At 37.5% G+C, this 20,643-nt stretch overlaps 2 pseudogenes; one reads left to right on the top strand and one right to left on the bottom strand.

Annotated features, from left to right (window-relative positions):
• The first annotated feature begins 11,273 nt into the window (after positions 1-11,273).
• LOC123388881 lies at positions 11,274-11,390 on the top strand (annotated as a pseudogene).
• A 6,775-nt stretch (positions 11,391-18,165) lies between these two features.
• Positions 18,166-18,282, bottom strand: LOC123388880 (annotated as a pseudogene).
• Positions 18,283-20,643: the final 2,361 nt, after the last annotated feature.

Genomic DNA, 20,643 nt, shown 5'->3' with positions numbered 1-20,643 from the left:
CCAGAGGGATGCCTGGGTGGCTCACTTAATTAAACCTCCAATTCTTTTTCCTTTTTTTTTAACACCTTAATTTTATTTTATTTCTTTCATTTTGGCTCAGGTCATGATGTCAGGGTTGTGAAATAGAGCCCAGAGGGCTCTGTGCTGAGCCTGGAGCCTGCTTAAGATTATTTTCCCTTCTTTTTCTATCCCTCCCTGCGCTCTCACTTGCTCGCTCTCTCTTGCTTGCAAATAGATAGATAGATAGATAGATAATAGACAAAGCAAAATAAAAGCAGATTATGAAAATAAATATAAAGATTTTGAAATGAAAACAAGTTCAAAATAAGATAGAGAAGACCTACACAGCTAAAAGTTCATTCAGAAAATCTACTATTAAAGAAGTCAATATGACACAATGTTAAGATATCAAAAGATTTGAGCATGTACTTTACAGAAAGGGTAATCCAAATGGCCACTCATATATAAAAACTGTTTATCTTTATTATGAATCTGGAATTAAATTAAATTAAATTAAAATAAATTAAAACCTAGAATGACATACTATTACACACTTACCATATTGGGCAACAGTGAAAATGTCTTGCAAGAATGTAAAGGAATGACAGTGCACATAATAAAAACATATGAGGTAAATTGGACAATATTTAGAAAACTTAAAAATTAAAAAAAAATATTTGGTCCATTCCTAGAAATACAACATGGAACTAAATGAATATTTTCACCAGGATATGCAAACAGATGATTATAGTTATTTCATTCATAACGGCAGATCAGTAGTGGTATATTTGCACAATGTTACATTAAATAAGAGAGAATATTAACAAACTGGGAGGAGGGGCTAGGTTGTTATCATAAACAGATCTTCTATGGTGCTAATTATGTTCTATTTCTCAAAATCTTTTAGTTAAAAAAGTTTTCAAATTTATATCTAGATAGATAGATAGATAGATAGGTAGATGATAGATAGACAAATATCCCAGAAGCTGCAATGCTAGGCTAAGACCAGGCTTTAAAGGGCTTTTCTATGCTCTACTAAATACTTTAAACCATTCAGTATATCATAGCTCAGTGTTCAAATCTCCATTTGTTTCCTCAGTTTCCTAATATTTATCTTAAGGTGACCTGATGCAGACTTTTGATCACCTTTGTCTAAATATTTCTATTTTAACAAAGTCCTTTTGAACACTCAGAGACTAAAACTTAGAAAAATACTCTGATTGTTATCTCACTAGAGTGGAAAATATATAGTTACCCATTAACTAATGATATCCATGTCTACATTAGATCCATGACATTTTTAATTCTTGGGAGCTTTTGGTTAAATGAATTTTTTAAGCTTCCTTTAAATGAAGCTTTAAGCCATCACCACATGAATAAAATTAAAGAACTAAATGAAAACAAGCCAAGTATTTACAGAGTAATAGAATGTGCAGTGGAAAGAGTACAATTCTGAAATCATAAAGCCTAAATTAGTGTGATGCATCTTTACTAGCCATGTAATCATAAACCAGTTATCTAAATGTGTTAGCCTCAGTTTTTCACCCATGAAATGGTGATGGTAATACTTATTATGCAGAGTTGTTGTGTGGATGTAATGAAGCATGGAGCATGAGAGTCTCATATTCCATGCTAAAATGATAGCTATTTTTATACTTATAATAATTCTAATAATAGTAATTAAATTGTTCAAAATGATAATATTCATTTATATTGAGGCATTGTATTGACTATTCATAGACACATTTACCAAAATAAATTTTATTTTACTTTACCCTCTCTGAGGATATATATTCCCTAATTCAATATGAATCTCATTATGAATAATAATTATCATAATAAATATGCTGATTTTTCTTCTTTTTAGGGAAGTATCCTTTACTGTTGAACATAAAGAAACCTAAGCAAGACCGGGAGTCAAGATGGCGGAGAAGTAGCTGGCTGAGACTACTTCAGCTAGCCGGAGATCAGCTAGATAGCTTATCTAAAGATTGCAAACACCTGAAAATCCATCGGAGATCGAAGAGAAGAAGAACAGCAATTCTGGAAACAGAAAAACAACCACTTTCTGAAAGGTAGGACAGGCGGAGAAGTGAATCCAAAGCGACGGGAAGATAGACCCCGGGGGGAGGGGCTGGCTCCCGGCAAGCGGCAGAGCAACCTCGCACAAAATCAGGACTTTTAAAAGTCTGTTCCGCTGAGGGACATCGCTCCAGAGGCTACCCGGGGCGAAGCCCATGCGGGGTCAGCGTGGCCTCAGATCCCGCAGGGTCACAGAAGGATCGGGGGTGTCTGAGTGTCGCAGAGCTTGCGGGTATTGGAACAGGAAAGCCGGCTACAGAGACAGAGCCGACAGTAAGCTCGCAGCTTGGGGTGACCTTGAACCGGTCGCAGGCTCAGTGAGCTCGGAGCCCGGCCGGAGGTCAGGCAGACGGGAGTAACTGGGCGTGGTTCTCTGAGCGCGCACTGAGGAGTGCGGCCTTGGGCTCTCGGATCCTCCAGGGCCGGAGACCAGGAGGCCGCCATTTGTATTCCCGTCCTCCGGAGCTCTACGGAAAGCGCTCAGGGAACAAAAGCTCCTGAAAGCAAACCCAAGCGGATTACACACCCCAGCCCCGGGTAAGGGCAGTGCAATTCCGCCTGGGGCAAAGACACTTGAGAATCACTACAACAAGCCCCTCCCCCAGAAGATCAACAAGAAATCCAGCGGAGACCAAGTTCACCTACCAAAGAGTGCGGTTTCAATACCAAGGAGAGCAGCAGAATTCTAGAGGAGGAGAAAGCAAAGCACGGAACTCATGGCTTTTTCCCTGTGATTTTTTTTTAGTCTTGCGGTTAATTTAATTTTTTTCTTTTTGATTTTTTGGTTTTTTTTTCTCGCCTTTGGGTAAATTTTTTTTAACTGTTACCTTTTTCTTTTTTAACGATTTTTTACTAGTTTATCTAATATATATATCTTTTCTTTTTTATATTTTTCTTAGGTGTTTTCTTTTCTTTTAAATTCTTTTCTTTTTTTTTTCTTTTTTCTTTTTTTTTTCTTTCTTCCTTTTTGAACCTCTTTTTATCTCCTTTCTCCCCCCTCACGATTTGGGATCTCTTCTAATTTGGTTAAAGCATATTTTCCTGGGGTTGTTGCCACCCTTTTAGTATTTTACTTGCCCCTTCATATACTCTTCTCAAGACAAAATGACAAGACGGAAAAATTCAATTCAAAAAAAAAGAACAAGAGGCAGTACCGAAGGCTAGGGACCTAATCAATACAGACATCGGTGATATGTCAGATCTAGAGTTCAGAATGACAATTCTCAAGGTTCTAGCCGGGCTCGAAAAAGGCATGGAAGATATTAGAGAAACGCTCTCGAGAGATATAAAAGCCCTTTCTGGAGAAATAAAACAACTAAAATCTAACCAAGTTGAAATCAAAAAAGCTATTAATGAGGTGCAATCAAAAATGGAGGCTCTCACTGCTAGGATAAATGAGGCAGAAGAAAGAATTAGTGATATAGAAGACCAAATGACAGAGAATAAAGAAGCTGAGCAAAAGAGGGACAAACAGCTACTGGACCACGAGGGGAGAATTCGAGAGATAAGTGACACCATAAGACAAAACAACATTAGAATAATTGGGATTCCAGAAGAAGAAGAAAGAGAGAGGGGAGCAGAAGGTATACTGGAGAGAATTATTGGGGAAAATTTCCCCAATATGGCAAAGGGAACGAGCAACAAATTCAGGAGGTTCAGAGAACGCCTCACAAAATCAATAAGAATAGGTCCACACCCCGTCACCTAATAGTAAAATTTACAATTCTCAGTGACAAAGAGAAAATCCTGAAAGCAGCCCGGGAAAAGAAGTCTGTAACATACAATGGTAAAAATATTAGATTGGCAGCTGACTTATCCACAGAGACCTGGCAGGCCAGAAAGAGCTGGCATGATATTTTCAGAGCACTAAATGAGAAAAACATGCAGCCCAGAATACTATATCCAGCTAGGCTATCATTGAAAATAGAAGGAGAGATTAAAAGCTTCCAGGACAAACAACAACTGAAAGAATTTGCAAACACCAAACCAGCTCTACAGGAAATCTTGAAAGGGGTCCTCTAAGCAAAGAGAGAGCCTACAAGTGGTAGATCAGAAAGGAACAGAGACCATATACAGTAACAGTCACCTTACAGGCAAAACAATGGCACTAAATTCATATCTCTCAATAGTTACCTTGAATGTTAATGGGCTAAATGCCCCTGTCAAAAGACACAGGGTATCAGAATGGATAAAAAAACAAAATCCATCTATATGTTGCCTCCAAGAAACTCATTTTAAGCCCGAAGACACCTCCAGATTTAAAGTGAGGGGGTGGAAAAGAATTTACCATGCTAATGGACATCAGAAGAAAGCAGGAGTGGCAATCCTTATATCAGATCAATTAGATTTTAAGCCAAAGACTATAATAAGAGATGAGGAAGGACACTATATCATACTCAAAGGGTCTGTCCAACAAGAAGATTTAACAATTTTAAATATCTATTCCCCCAACGTGGGAGCAGCCAACTATATAAACCAATTAATAACAAAATCAAAGAAACACATCAACAATCATACAATAATAGTAGGGGACTTTAACACTCCCCTCACTGAAATGGATAGATGATCCAAGCAAAAGATCAGCAAGGAAATAAAGGCCTTAAATGACACACTGGACCAGATGGACATCACAGATATATTCAGAACATTTCATCCCAAAGCAACAGAATACACATTCTTCTCTAGTGCACATGGAACATTCTCCAGAATAGATCACATCCTCGGTCCTAAATCAGGACTCAACTGGTATCAAAAGATTGGGATCATTCCCTGCATATTTTCAGACCACAATGCTCTAAAGCTAGAACTCAACCACAAAAAGAAGTTTGAAAAGAACCAAAATACATGGAGACTAAACAGCATCCTTCTAAAGAATGAATGGGTCAACCGGGAAATTAAAGAAGAATTGAAAAAAATCATGGAAACAAATGATAATGAAAATACAATGGTTCAAAATCTGTGGGACACAACAAAGGCAGTCCTGAGAGGAAAATATATAGCGGTACAAGCCTTTCTCAAGAAACAAGAAAGGTCTCAGGTACACAATCTAACCCTACACCTAAAGGAGCTGGAGAAAGAACAAGAAAGAAACCCTAAGCCTAGCAGGAGAAGAGAAATCATAAAGATCAGAGCAGAAATCAATGAAATAGAAACCAAAAAAACAATCGAACAAATCAACGAAAGTAGGAGCTGGTTCTTTGAAAGAATTAATAAAATTGATAAACCCCTGGCCCAACTTATCAAAAAGAAAAGAGAAAGGGCCCAAATAAATAAAATCATGAATGAAAGAGGAGAGATCACAACTAACACCAAAGAAATACAAAGTATTATAAGAACATACTATGAGCAACTCTACGGCAATAAATTTGACAATCTGGAAGAAATGGATGCATTCCTAGAAACATATAAACTACCACAACTGAACCAGGAAGAAATAGAAAGCCTGAACAGACCCATAACCAGTAAGGAGATTGAAACAGTCATTAAAAATCTCCAAACAAACAAAAGCCAGGGCCAGACGGCTTCCCGGGGGAATTCTACCAAACATTTAAAGAAGAACTTATTCCTATTCTCCTAAAACTGTTCCAAAAAGTAGAAATGGAAGGAAAACTTCCAAACTCATTTTATGAGGCCAGCATCACCTTGATCCCAAAACCAGACAAGGATCCCACCAAAAAAGAGAGCTATAGACCAATATCCTTGATGAACACAGATGCGAAAATACTCAACAAAATACTAGCCAATAGGATTCAACAGTACATTAAAAAGATTATTCACCACGACCAAGTGGGATTTATTGCAGGGCTGCAAGGTTGGTTCAACATCCGCAAATCAGTCAATGTAAGAACAAGAACCATATGATACTCTCAATAGATGCTGAAAAAGCATTTGACAAAGTACAACATCCCTTCCTGATCAAAACTCTTCAAAGTGTAGGGATAGAGGGCACATACCTCAATATCATCAAAGCCATCTATGAAAAACCCACTGCAAATATCATTCTCAATGGAGAAAAACTGAAAGCTTTTCCGCTAAGGTCAGGAACACGGCAGGGATGTCCATTATCACCACTGCTATTCAACTTAGTACTAGAAGTCCTAGCCTCAGCAATCAGACAACAAAAGGAAATTAAAGGCATCCAAATCGGCATAGAAGAAGTCAAATTATCACTCTTCGCTGATGATATGATACTATATGTGGAAAACCCAAAAGACTCCACTCCAAAACTGCTAGAACTTATACAGGAATTCAGTAAAGTGTCAGGATATAAAATGAATGCACAGAAATCAGTTGCATTTCTCTACACCAACAGCAAGACAGAAGAAAGGGAAATTAAGGAGTCAATCCCATTTACAATTGCATCCAAAACCATAAGATACCTAGGAATAAACCTAACCAAAGAGACACAGAATCTATACTCAGAAAACTATAAAGTACTCATGAAAGAAATTGAGGAAGACACAAAGAAATGGAAAAATGTTCCATGCTCCTGGATTGGAAGAATAAATATTGTGAAAATGTCTATGCTACCTAAAGCAATCTACACATTTAATGCAATTCCTATCAAAGTACCATCCATCTTTTTCAAAGAAATGGAACAAATAATTCTAAAATTTATATGGAACCAGAAAAGACCTCGAATAGCTAAAGGGATATTGAAAAAGAAAGCCAACGTTGGTGGCATCACAATCCCGGACTTCAAGCTCTATTACAAAGCTGTCATCATCAAGACAGCATGGTACTGGCACAAAAACAGACCCATAGATCAATGGAACAGAATAGAGAGCCCAGAAATAGACTCTCAACTCTATGGTCAACTAATCTTCGACAAAGCAGGAAAGAATGTCCAATGGAAAAAAGACAGCCTCTTCAATAAATGGTGCTGGGAAAATTGGACAGCCACATGCAGAAAAATGAAATTGGACCATTTCCTTACACCACACACAAAAATAGACTCAAAATGGATGAAGGACCTCAATGTGCGAAAGGAATCCATCAAAATCCTTGAGGAGAACACAGGGAGCAACCTCTTCGACCTCAGCCGCAGCAACATCTTCCTAGGAACAACGCCAAAGGCAAGGGAAGCAAGGGCAAAAATGAACTATTGGGATCTCATCAAGATCAAAAGCTTTTGCACAGCAAAGGAAACAGTTAACAAAATCAAAAGACAACTGACAGAATGGGAGAAGATATTTGCAAACGACATATCAGATAAAGGACTAGTGTCCAGAATATATAAAGAGCTTAGCAAACTCAACACCCAAAGAACAAATAACCCAATCAAGAAATGGGCAGAGGACATGAACAGACATTTCTGCAAAGAAGACATCCAGATGGCCAACAGACACATGAAAAAGTGCTCCATATCACTCGGCATCAGGGAAATACAAATCAAAACCACAATGCGATATCACCTCACACCAGTCAGAATGGCTAAAATCAACAAGTCAGGAAATGACAGATGCTGGCGAGGATGCGGAGAAAGGGGAACCCTCCTACACTGTTGGTGGGAATGCAAGCTGGTGCAACCTCTCTGGAAAACAGCATGGAGGTTCCTCAAAATGTTGAAAATAGAACTGCCCTATGACCCAGCAATTGCACTATTGGGTATTTACCCTAAAGATACAAATGTAGTGATCCAAAGGGGCACGTGTACTCGAATGTTTATAGCAGCAATGTCCACAATAGCCAAACTATGGAAAGAACCTAGATGTCCATCAACAGATGAATGGATCAAGAAGATGTGGTATATATACACAATGGAATACTATGCAGCCATCAAAAGAAATGAAATCTTGCCATTTGCGACAACATGGATGGAACTAGAGCGTATCATGCTTAGCGAAATAAGTCAAGCAGAGAAAGACAACTATCATATGATCTCCCTGATATGAGGAAGTGGAGTTGCAACATGGGGGCTTAAGTGGGTACGAGAAGAATAAATGAAGGAAGATGGGATTGGGAGGGAGACAAACCATAAGTGACTCTTAATCTCACAAAACAAACTGAGGGTTGCTGGGGGGAGGGGGTTTGGGAGAAGGGGGTGGTATTATGGACATTGGGGAGGGTATGTGCTTTGGTGAGTGCTGTGAAGTGTGTAAACCTGGTGATTCACAGACCTGTACCACTGGGGATAAAAATACATGTTTATAAAAAATAAAAAATTATATTAAAAAAAAAAAGAAACCTAAGCAAGTCTGTCTTATTCAAGATTTGCATGCTGCTTTCTTATGAAACTAGATTATAGAGTTGTATGAAATAAATTCATGCAGTTAAGACATTTATGTTTGGAAAAATGGGTGGTGAGTTTAGTATTTCAAAAGAAGATTTTAAATTTAAACCTTAAAACTGAGCTCTTTCAGCCTTATTTATAGACCATCCTTCATGCTTCATAAGTACTCCTTCATTGTAAACTAATAGTTTTTGTCACAGTGTATAAAACTAAAATGGATTTTATATTCTATTATTTCAGAGTTAGTTGCAGTTTCTACTTCCTTACTTCCTTTTTTGAAAAATAGATTAATTCTACAAAATGTTTTTTCCAGCTTTATTGAAAAATAATCGACATATTATAATTTGTAAATATAAGAAATGGTTTCTCATAACATTGCAAACTTTTAACATTGTGTAAATTTTGTACAATTTGATAAATTGGCATACATCTGTATTGCAATATAATCTACATAAAAATGTGAATACATCTACTATCTCATATAGTTGCCACTGTTTTTTTATGCATGTATGGTAAGGAATTAAGATCTACTCTCTTAGCAACTTTTATGTATATAGTACAGTAGAGATAAACTTCAGAGGTCTTGTGGGTTTTGTTCCAGACTGCCTCAATAAAGTGATTATCTCAATAAACTAAGTCAAATTATTATTATTTTTTTTGGTTTCCCAGTGCGAATAAAAAATTATGTTTCCCAGTGCATATAAAAAATAAACACTATACTGTACTGTTCAAAAGCATTATGTCTTTAAGGAAAAAAAATGTATATACCTTAAGTAAACTAGTTCTGAGTTTTCAGTGGGTCATAATTACTGATCACAGATCACCATAACAAATACAATAATAATGAAAAAACTTGAAATATTGCAAGAATTACCAACATGTGACAGAGAGACACAAAATGAACAAATGTTGTTAGAAAAATGGTGGCAACAGACCTCTTTTATACAAGATTGCTATAAACTTTCAACTTGTACGAATGTGATATATGCAAAGTTTAATAAAGGGAAGCACAATAAAAATGTATGTATATATTATTAACTATGATCATCATGCTGTACATTAGATCCCCAGAACTTTTTCATATTATAGTTGCAAGTTTGTACCCTTTGACCACCTTATTCCACCCCAGGTTCACCTCTTGTCAACTCAACTCTAAGTTTCCATTAGTTTGATTTTTCTTCAGATTCTGTATGTAAGTGATATCATAATACATAAATTAAAAAATATATATAAAATCTTTGAAATATTTCCCTTAGTATAATACCTTCAAGATCCATCCATGCTGTTGTAAATGGCAGTATTTCTTAATTTTTCATGGTTAAGTAGTATTCCATAGTATATATTTACCATACTTATTTTATTCATTCATCCATTAATGGATACTGAAGTTATTTCCATCTCTTTCTTGAGTTAATAATTTTATAATGAACATAAGAGTGCAGATATGTCTTCGAATAGTGACTTCATTTCCTTTAGATATATACCTAGAGGTGGGATTACTGAATCATATGGTAATTTTACTTTTAATAATATGAATAATCTCCACACTGTTTTCCATACAAATTTATATCCCTATCACTGTGCATAAGTTCCCCATTTTCCCCAATATTTACCAAAATTTGTTAGTTATAATTTTTTAGTAGTATATATTCTAATAGGTAGTAATATCTTGTTGTGTTTTTCAGAGGTAAACAACAACAACAACAACATAATGACTTTGCCCTGAGTTTTTACGTTGAGCACTTTTTAATGCTCCTGTTGGTCATTTATATAACTTTTTTGAAAAAGAAGTCTATTGAGATCCTTTTGCTATTTTTTTAATTATATATTTTTTTCTATTTGTATCTGTTGGTTATTAACCTCTTTTCAGATATAAGATTTGTAAGTATTTTCTTCCATTCTGTGGATTGTGTTTTCATTCCCCCTTTTTTTTGGCAATGCAGAAACTTTAGTTTGATGTAATACCATTTATTTATTTTTGCTACTTTTGCTTGTGTTTTTGGCCTGGTATCCTAAAAACTATTGGCAAGACCAATGTCAAGGAGAATTTTTCCTATGTTTTCCTTTAGGAAATTTAGTTTCATGCATCACATTTAAGTCTTTAATCTATTTCAAGTTAAGATTGGTGAGTGATATAAGGTTCCAGTTTCATGCTGGTTTATGTGACTATTCAGTTTTAAATATCACTTATTGAACAGACTATCTTTACCCATTATATATGTTGGCCACTGTCAAATATTAGGTGACTGTATGAAAGGATTTATTTCTGGCCTCTCAATTCTGTTCTACTTGTTTATTGGTCTATTTTTATGCCAGTATACTTTATTGTTTTGAGCATGAGGGCTTTGTAGTATAGTTTCAAATCAAGAAGTGTAATTTCGCTTCTTCATTCTTTCTCAGAACTGCTTTAATTAATTTGTTGTCTTTTATGGTCTCATATAAACTTTAGGATTCTTTACTTACTTCTGTAAAAAAAAATATTGGATATTTTTAAAAGATTATTTATTTATTTATTTGACAGAGAGAGATGACAAGCAGGCAGAGAGGCAGGCAGAGAGAGAAGAGGTAGCAGCTTCCTGCTGAGCTGAGAGCCTGATGCAGGGCTCGATCCCAGGACCCTGGGATCATGACCTGAGCCAAAGGCAGCGGCTTAACCCACTGAGCCACCCAGGCGCCCCTAACATTGGATTTTTGATAGGAATTTAATTTACAGATGGTTTTTGGTAGTATGGACATTTTAACAATGTTAATTCTTACCACTCATAAATATGAGCTATCTTTCCATTTATGTCTCCTTCAATTTCTTTATCAATGTCATAGTTTATGGGGTACAGATCTTTCATCTTCTTAGTTAAATCTTTTCCTAAGTATTTTATTATTTTTATGCTATTGTGAATTAGATTGTTCTCTTTATTTTTTCAGATAGTTCATCATTAGAGTGTTAAAATGCTCCTGTCTTGTGCTTACTTTGGCAGCACATATACTTAAACTGGAATGATGCAGAGAAGATTAACGTGATCACTGAGCAAGGATGACATGAAAAACGATTTAAAAAAAGAAACAAAACAAAATTCTTGTCTTTTATATATTGATCTTGTATTTGGCAGCTTTATTAAATTTGTTTATTCAAAATTTTTTGTGAAGTTTTTAGGATTTTTTTACATGTAAGTTCATGTTATCCAAAAAAAGAAAATTTTACTTCATCCTTTTTTTCTTTTGGAGTCTTTTATTTCTTTGTGTTCCTTGTTTCTCTGGCTAGGACATCCAGTACTATGTCAAATGAGAGTAGTGAAAGTGGACACAATTGTCTTTTTTCTGATCTTTAAGGGGAAAACATTCAAACTTTTTTGATTGAATATGAGATTAGCTCTAGGCTTGCAATATGTGTTTTTTCTTTAATGGATTTTTTAAATTATTTTTAAAAATTTTTATAAACGTTTTTATCCCTAGGGGTACAGGTCTGTGAATCACCAGGTTTACACATTTCACAGCACTCACCATCACTCACCATAGCACCTGCCCTCCCCAATGTCCATACCCCCACCATCCTCTCCCAACACACCTCCCCCCAGCAACCCTCAGTCTGTTTTTTGAGATTCAGTCTTTTATGGTTTGTCTCCCTCCCAATCCCATCTTCTTTTATTTTTCTTTTCGTACGCCCAAAACCGCCTATGTTGCATCTCCACTTCATCATATCAGGGAGATCATATGATAGTTGTCTTTCTCAGATTGATTTATTTCGCCAAGCATAATACCCTCTAGTTCCATCCTTGTCATCACAAATAGCAGAATTTCATTTCTTTTGATGGCTGCACAGTATCCCATTGTACATATATACCACATCTTATTTATTGATTGATCTGTTGAAGGACATTTAGGTTCTTTCCATAGTTTAACTATTGTGGACATTGCTGCTATAAACATTTGGGTGCATGTGCCCCTTCAGAATGCCACGTTTGTATCTTTAGGGTATATATCCAGTACTACAATCTCTGGTCATAGGGTAGTTCTATTTTCAGCTTTTTGAGGCACCTCCACGCTGTTTTCCAGAGTGGTTGCACCAGCTTGCATTCCCACGTACAGTGTAGGAGGGTTGCCCTTTCTCCACATCCTCGCCAGCATCTGTCATTGACTGACTTGTTCATTTTAGCCATTCTGAAAGGTGTGAGGTGGTATCTCATTGTGGTTTTGATTTGTATTTCCCTGATGCCGAGTGATGTGGAGCATTTTTTCATGTGTCTGTTGGCCATTTGGATGTACTCTTTGCAGAAATGTCTGTTCATGTCCTCTGCCCATTTTTTCATTCGATTATTTGTTCTTAGGGTGTTGAGTTTGATAAGCTCTTTATAGATTTTGGATAGATACTGGCCCTTTATCTGGTATGTCATTTGCAAATATCTTCTCCCAGATAACTTCTGACAGTCATCTTTTGGCTTTGTTAACTGTTTCCTTTGCTGTGCAAAAGCTTTTTGATCTGATGAAATCCTAATAGTTCATTCTTGCCCTTGCTTCCCTTGCCTTTGGCGATGTTCCTAGGAAGAAGTTGCTGCTGCTGAGGTCAAAGAGGTTGCTACCTGTTCTCTCCTCAAGGATTTTGATGGATTCCTTTCTCACATTATGCTTCTTCATCCATTTCCAGTCTATTTTCATGTATGGTATAAGGAAATGGTCCAATTTCATTTTTCTGCATGTGGCTGTTTAATTTTCCCAACACCAGTTGTTGAAGAGGCTGTCTCTTTTCCATAGGACATTCCTTCCTGCTTTGTTGAAGATTAGTTGACCATAGAGTTGAAGGTGTATTTCTGGGCTCTCTATTCTGTTATATTGATCTATGTCTGTTTTGGGGACAGTTCCCTACTATCTTGATGATGACAACTTTGTAATAGAGCTTGAAGACTGGAATTGTGATGCCAACAACTTTGGCTTTCTTTTTCAATATTCCTCTGGCTATTCGAGGTATTTTCTGGTTCCATATAGATTTTAGGATGATTTGTCCCATTTCTTTGAAAAAAATGGATGGGATTTTGATAGGGATTGCATTAAATGTGTAGATTGCTTTAGGTAGCATAGACATTTTCACAATATTTGTTCTTCCAATACAGGAGCATGAAACATTTTTCCATTTCTTTGTGTCTTCTTCAATTTCTTTCATGAGTACTTTAGAGTTTTCTGAGTATAGATACTTTGTTAGGTTTATTCCTAGGTATCTTAGGGTTTTGGGTGCAATTGTAAATGGGATTCACTCCTTAATTTCTATTTCTTCAGTCTTGTTGGTATAAAAAAATGCAACCAATTTCTGTTCATTGATTTATATCCTGACACTTTACAGAATTTCTATACAAGTTATAGCAGATTTGGAGTGGAGTCCTTTAAGTTTTCCACATACAGTATCATATCATCTGCAAACAGGGATAGTTTGACTTCTCTTCTGCCAATTTGGCAAAATTTGGATGCCTTTAATTTCTTTTTGTTGTCTGATTGCTGAGGCTAGGACTTCTAGTACGATTTTGATTAGCAGTGGTGATAACGGACATCCCTGCCGTGTTCCTGACCTCAGCGGAAAACTATTCAGTTTTTCTCCATTGAGAATGATATTTGCAGTGGGTTCTTCATAGATGGCTTTGATAATATTGATAATATGTGCCCTCTATCCCTACAGTTTGAAGAGTTTTAATCAGGAAGGGATACTGCACTTTGCCAAATGCTTTTTCAGCATCTATGGAGAGTATCATATGTTTTATTGATGTGTTGTATCACACTGATTGATTTGCAGATGTTGAACCAACCTTGTAGCCCTGGAATAAATCCCAGTTGGTCGTGGTGAATAATCCTTTTAATGTACTGTTGAATCCAATTGGCTAGTATTTTGGTGAGAATTTTCGCATCTGTGTTCATCAAGGATATTGGTCTGTAGTTCACATTTTTGATGGGAACCTTGTCTGGTTTTGGGATCAAGGTGACACTGGCCTCAGGAAAAAAAAAAAGTTTGGGAGTTTTCCTTCCATTTCTATTTTTTTGGAACAGTATCATGAAAATAGGAATTAATTCTTCTTTAAATGTTTGGTAGAATTCCCCGGGGAAGCCATCCGGCCCAGGGCTTTTGTTTGTTTGGAGATTTTTGATGACTGTTTCAATCTCCATAATGGTTATGGGTCTGTTCAGGTTTTCTATTTCTTCCTGGTTCAGTTGTGGTAGTTTATATGTCTCTAGGAATGTATCCATTTCTTCCAGATTGTTGAATTTGTTGGCGTAGTGTTGCTCATAGTATGTTCTTATAATTGTTTGTATTTCTTTGGTGTTGGTTGTGATCTCTCCTCTTTCATTCATGATTTTATTTATTTGGGTTCTTTCTCTTTTCTTTTTGATAAGTCTGGAAAGGGGTTTATCAATCTTATTAATTCTTTCAAAGAACCAGCTCCTAGTTTCGTTGATTTGTTCTATTGTTTTTTTGTTGTTGTTGGTTTTTTGTGGTTTTTGTTTGTTTGTTTGTTTGTTTCTATTTTATTGATTTCTGCTCTGATCTTTATTATTCCTCTTTTCCTGCTGGGTTTAGGCTTTCTTTGTTGTTCTTTCTCCAACTCCTTTAGGTGTAGCCTTATGTTGTGTATTTGAGATCTGAGAGAGAAGCGTGGTTGCACACGTCTGTCACTGCACTCCCGAGGAGAAAGTCTGGGGAGGGCGCAGCACGCCTCCCCAGAGAAGAGAAGGAGCCATTGGCCTTGTGGTCGGGAAAAGGACGGGAAGCAGGGTAGCCTGCCATGGCAGGAACAGCAGGCCGGTGGAGAGACAAGTGTCACATGCCATCTGTGCGGAGAGATAAAGCCTGGTTCCTAAGGAGACATGAGGGGACAACTAGGGCAGGGACGGGTGCTCCACTCTGAGGAAGGAGTCTGGGCAGAAGGCAGGCCTGTCCTGTGCCTCTGGTTCCAAGGGGACAGCATCACCTTGACCACCTGTCCGTAGGGCAGACTTAGGCTAGCTACAAGGTGCCATACCCAGAACTCGCAGAAACAGCTCCCTCGAGAAACGGGCAGTCACATGCCATATTACTTAACATGTGACAGCGTTTTTGGTGGGCAGGGGTTTGCGGGGGAATGAGTGGGGACAATCCCCAAAGCTCCCCATTACAGTGAACGGGCAGTGTTCAGGGATCCTGTCACCTCTCCTTTCCTGTGGGGAAAGCACTGGCCTTGTCCTCGAGTCCGCCTGAGGTCCAGTTCCAAAGGCCAAGCGTTGCCTACACCGGGAGATTGTAGTGTGCATAGAGTGCCATCTTAGGCCACGCACACTGCTGCAGGTTTGTGACTGTGTCTGCTTAGGTCGGCCTGGCAGTGTCAACCCAGGGCGCCAACATGGAGCCCGGGAAAGCAAGCCACAAGAGACACCGGCTCTACCGCAGCTCTTCTTCCCTGATGCAACAGAGCGAACACCCAAAGCCTTGCTGAGGAAGCAGCAGCGAAGTGCGGTTCGCACCAAGCTGAAAACCTCTGCGAAAGCATAGCAGTCGCTGGGAAATCAGAGTCGGTTCTGTGGGCTGCTTTTGTTGCTTGCCTTAGCCTAGTATTCGCAGCACTATGCTAGAAACCCGCATAGAGCGAAAGCCTCTTTGCTCGGACATCCCCTCTGGGAAAGCACAGCATTCTTTGGGAAATCAGATACCAGTCTGAGGGATTCTCCTGTTGCCTGAGCTGGTCTCAGCATTGTGTAATAAACACGCATGGAGCGAAATCATCTATGCCTGGGCATCCCCTCTGCCTGAGAGAGAAGCGCACTTGCGATTTTGGAAAGAGCATTAAGGAAAAAGAAATGTTTTTCAATGCACTCCCCAGGAGCATGTCTGTGGAAGGTGCAGCAGGCTGCCCGGGGAGAAGAGCAGGAGCCATTGGCCTTCTGGTCTGGAAACGGTTATGAAGCAGTAGAGCCGGCCCTGACAGCACATCAGCCTGTGGCAATACAAGTGTCATCCGCTCCCAGTGCAGAGAGACCGAAGGTTGGCTGCTAAGTAGACAGGAGGGGATGAGGTGGGCAGGGCGGGTGCTCCACTCTTAGGAAGGAGTCTTGGCAGAGAGCATGCATGTCCTGAGCCTCTGGGCCCAAGGAGACAGCAGTTCCTAGGCTATCTGTCCCTGGGGCACACATGCGCTAGCCACCAGACGTCTACACTGAACTCGCAGAAACAGCTCCCTGAAATAACGGGGGGTCAGATGCCTTCTTCCTCCAGGATGTGAAAGCTTGGAGGAGGCACAGGGTATAAAGGGAAGGAGTGGAGACAGTCCCCCAAAGATCCCTATTCAGTGGACGGGCGGTGTGCAGGGATCCTGTCACCTCTCCTTTCCTGTGGGGAAAGCACGGGCCTAGTCCGAGAAACCGAATGAGTGCCAGAGTAAAAGGCCAAGGGATGCCTACACTGGGAGATGGTAGTGTGCATAGAGTGCCATCCTAGGCTACGCATGCTACTGCAGGTTTGTGGCTATGTTTGATTAGTTCGGTCTGGCACAGTGAACCCAGGACGTGAACATGGATCCGAGGAAAGTAAGGCCCAAGAGGAACCAGCTCTCACGAAGCTCTTCTTCCCTGATGCGACTGAAACCTTGCTGAGGAAGCAGCAGCGAAGTGCTGTTCGTGCCAAGCTGAAAACCATGACATGAACAGACATTTCTCCAAAGAATACATCCAAATGGCCAACAGACACATGAAAAAATGCTCCACATCACTCGGCATCAGGGAAATACAAATCAAAACCACAATGAGATACCACCTCACACCTTTCAGAATGGCTAAAATGAACAAGTCAGTCAATGACAGATGCTGGTGAGGATGTGGAGAAAGGGCAACCCTCCTACACTGTACGTGGGAATGCAAGCTGGTGCAACCACTCTGGAAAATAGCGTGGAGGTGCCTCAAAAAGCTGAAAATAGAACTACCATATGACCAGAGATTGTAGTACTGGATATATACCCTAAAGATACAAACGTGGCATTCTGAAGGGGCACATGCACCCAAATGTTTATAGCAGCAATGTCCACAATAGTTAAACTATGGAAAGAACCTAAATGTCCTTCAACAGATCAATCAATAAATAAGATGTGGTATATATGTACAATGGGATACTGTGCAGCCATCAAAAGAAATGAAATTCTGCTATTTGTGATGACAAGGATGGAACTAGAGGGTATTATGCTTGGCGAAATAAATCAATCTGAGAAAGACAACTATCATATGATCTCCCTGATATGATGAAGTGGAGATGCAACATAGGCGGTTTTGGGCGTACGAAAAGAAAAATAAAAGAAGATGGGATTGGGAGGGAGACAAACCATAAAAGACTGAATCTCAAAAAACAGACTGAGGGTTGCTGGGGGGAGGTGTGTTGGGAGAGGATGGTGGGGGTATGGACATTGGGGAGGGCAGGTGCTATGGTGAGTGATGGTGAGTGCTGTGAAATGTGTAAACCTGGTGATTCACAGACCTGTACCCCTAGGGATAAAAACGTTTATAAAAATTTTTAAAAATAATTTAAAAAATCCATTAAAGAAAAAACACATATTGCAAGCCTAGAGCTAATCTCATATTCAATCAAAAAAGTTTGAATGTTTTCCCCTTAAAGATCAGAAAAAAGACAATTGTGTCCACTTTCACTACTCTCATTTGACATAGTACTGGATGTCCTAGCCAGAGAAACAAGGAACACAAAGAAATAAAAGACTCCAAAAGAAAAAATAGAAGAAGTAAAATTTTCTTTTTTTGGATAACATGAACTTACATGTAAAAAAATCCTAAAAACTTCACAAAAAATTTTGAATAAACAAATTTAATAAAGCTGCCAAATACAAGATCAATATATAAAAGACAAGAATTTTGTTTTGTTTCTTTTTTTAAATAGTTTTTCATGTCATCCTTGCTCAGTGATAACGCTAATCTTCTCTGCATCATTCCAGTTTAAGTATATGTGCTGCCAAAGTAAGCACAAGACAGGAGCATTTTAACACACTAATGATGAACTATCTGAAAAAATAAAGAGAACAATCTAATTCACAATAGCATAAAAATAATAAAATACTTAGGAAAAGATTTAACTAAGAAGATGAAAGATCTGTACCCCATAAACTATGACATTGATAAAGAAATTGAAGGAGACATAAATGGAAAGATAGCTCATATTTATGAATGGTAAGAATTAACATTGTTAAAATGTCCATACTACCAAAAACCATCTGTAAATTAAATTCCTATCAAAAATCCAATGTTAGGGGCGCCTGGGTGGCTCAGTGGGTTAAGCCGCTGCCTTTGGCTCAGGTCATGATCCCAGGGTCCTGGGATCGAGCCCTGCATCAGGCTCTCAGCTCAGCAGGAAGCTGCTACCTCTTCTCTCTCTGCCTGCCTCTCTGCCTGCTTGTCATCTCTCTCTGTCAAATAAATAAATAAATAAATAATCTTTAAAAAATATCCAATATTTTTTTTACAGAAGTAAGTAAAGAATCCTAAAGTTTATATGAGACCATAAAAGACAACAAATTAATTAAAGCAGTTCTGAGAAAGAATGAAGAAGCAAAATTACACTTCTTGATTTGAAACTACACTACAAAGCCCTCATTCTCAAAACAATAAAGTATACTGGCATAAAAATAGACCAAAAAACAAGTAGAACAGAATTGAGAGGCCAGAAATAAATCCTTTCATACAGTCACCTAATATTTGACAGTGGCCAACATATATAATGGGTAAAGATAGTCTGTTCAATAAGTGATATTTAAAACTGAATAGTCACATAAACCAGCATGAAACTGGAACCTTATATCACTCACCAATCTTAACTTGAAATAGATTAAAGACTTAAATGTGATGCATGAAACTAAATTTCCTAAAGGAAAACATAGGAAAAATTCTCCTTGACATTGGTCTTGCCAATAGTTTTTTGGATACCAGGCCAAAAACACAAGCAAAAGTAGCAAAAATAAATAAATGGTATTACATCAAACTAAAGTTTCTGCATTGCCAAAAAAAAAGGGGGAATGAAAACACAATCCACAGAATGGAAGAAAATACTTACAAATCTTATATCTGAAAAGAGGTTAATAACCAACAGATACAAATAGAAAAAAATATATAATTAAAAAAATAGCAAAAGGATCTCAATAGACTTTTTTTTCAATAAAGTTATATAAATGACCAACAGGAGCATTAAAAAGTGCTCAACGTAAAAACTCAGGGCAAAGTCATAATGTTGTTGTTGTTTACCTCTGAAAAACACAACAAGATATTACTACCTATTAGAATATATACTACTAAAAAATTATAACTAACAAATTTTGGTAAATATTGGGGAAAATGGGGAACTTATGCACAGTGATAGGGATATAAATTTGTATGGAAAACAGTGTGGAGATTATTCATATTATTAAAAGTAAAATTACCATATGATTCAGTAATCCCACCTCTAGGTATATATCTAAAGGAAATGAAGTCACTATTCGAAGACATATCTGCACTCTTATGTTCATTATAAAATTATTAACTCTAAGCAAATAACTTCCGTATCCATTAATGGATGAATGAACAAAATAAGTATGGTAAATATATACTATGGAATACTACTTAACCATGAAAAATTAAGAAATACTGCCATTTACAACAGCATGGATGGATCTTGAAGGTATTATACTAAGGGAAATATTTCAAAGATTTTATATATATTTTTTAATTTATGTATTATGATATCACTTACATACAGAATCTGAAGAAAAATCAAACTAATGGAAACTTAGAGTTGAGTTGACAAGAGGTGAACCTGGGGTGGAATAAGGTGGTCAAAGGGTACAAACTTGCAACTATAATATGAAAAAGTTCTGGGGATCTAATGTACAGCATGATGATCATAGTTAATAATATATACATACATTTTTATTGTGCTTCCCTTTATTAAACTTTGCATATATCACATTCGTACAAGTTGAATGTTTATAGCAATCTTGTATAAAAGAGGTCTGCTGCCACCATTTTTCTAACAACATTTGTTCATTTTGTGTCTCTCTGTCACATGTTGGTAATTCTTGCAATATTTCAAGTTTTTTCATTATTATTGTATTTGTTATGGTGATCTGTGATCAGTAATTATGACCCACTGAAAACTCAGAACTAGTTTACTTAAGGTATATACATTTTTTTTCCTTAAAGACATAATGCTTTTGAACAGTACAGTATAGTGTTTATTTTTTATATGCACTGGGAAACATAATTTTTTATTTGCATTGGGAAACCAAAAAAATAATAATAATAATTTGACTTAGTTTATTGAGATAATCACTTTATTGAGGCAGTCTGGAACAAAA

Source organism: Mustela putorius, unplaced genomic scaffold (genome assembly GCF_011764305.1).
Source record: "Mustela putorius furo isolate JIRA1106 unplaced genomic scaffold, ASM1176430v1.1 tig00003921_pilon_pilon_pilon, whole genome shotgun sequence".
Taxonomy (NCBI): Eukaryota; Metazoa; Chordata; class Mammalia; order Carnivora; family Mustelidae; genus Mustela; species Mustela putorius.
The sequence above is the reverse complement of the archived record's forward strand: the minus strand, read 5'-3'. Positions and strand labels throughout refer to the sequence as shown.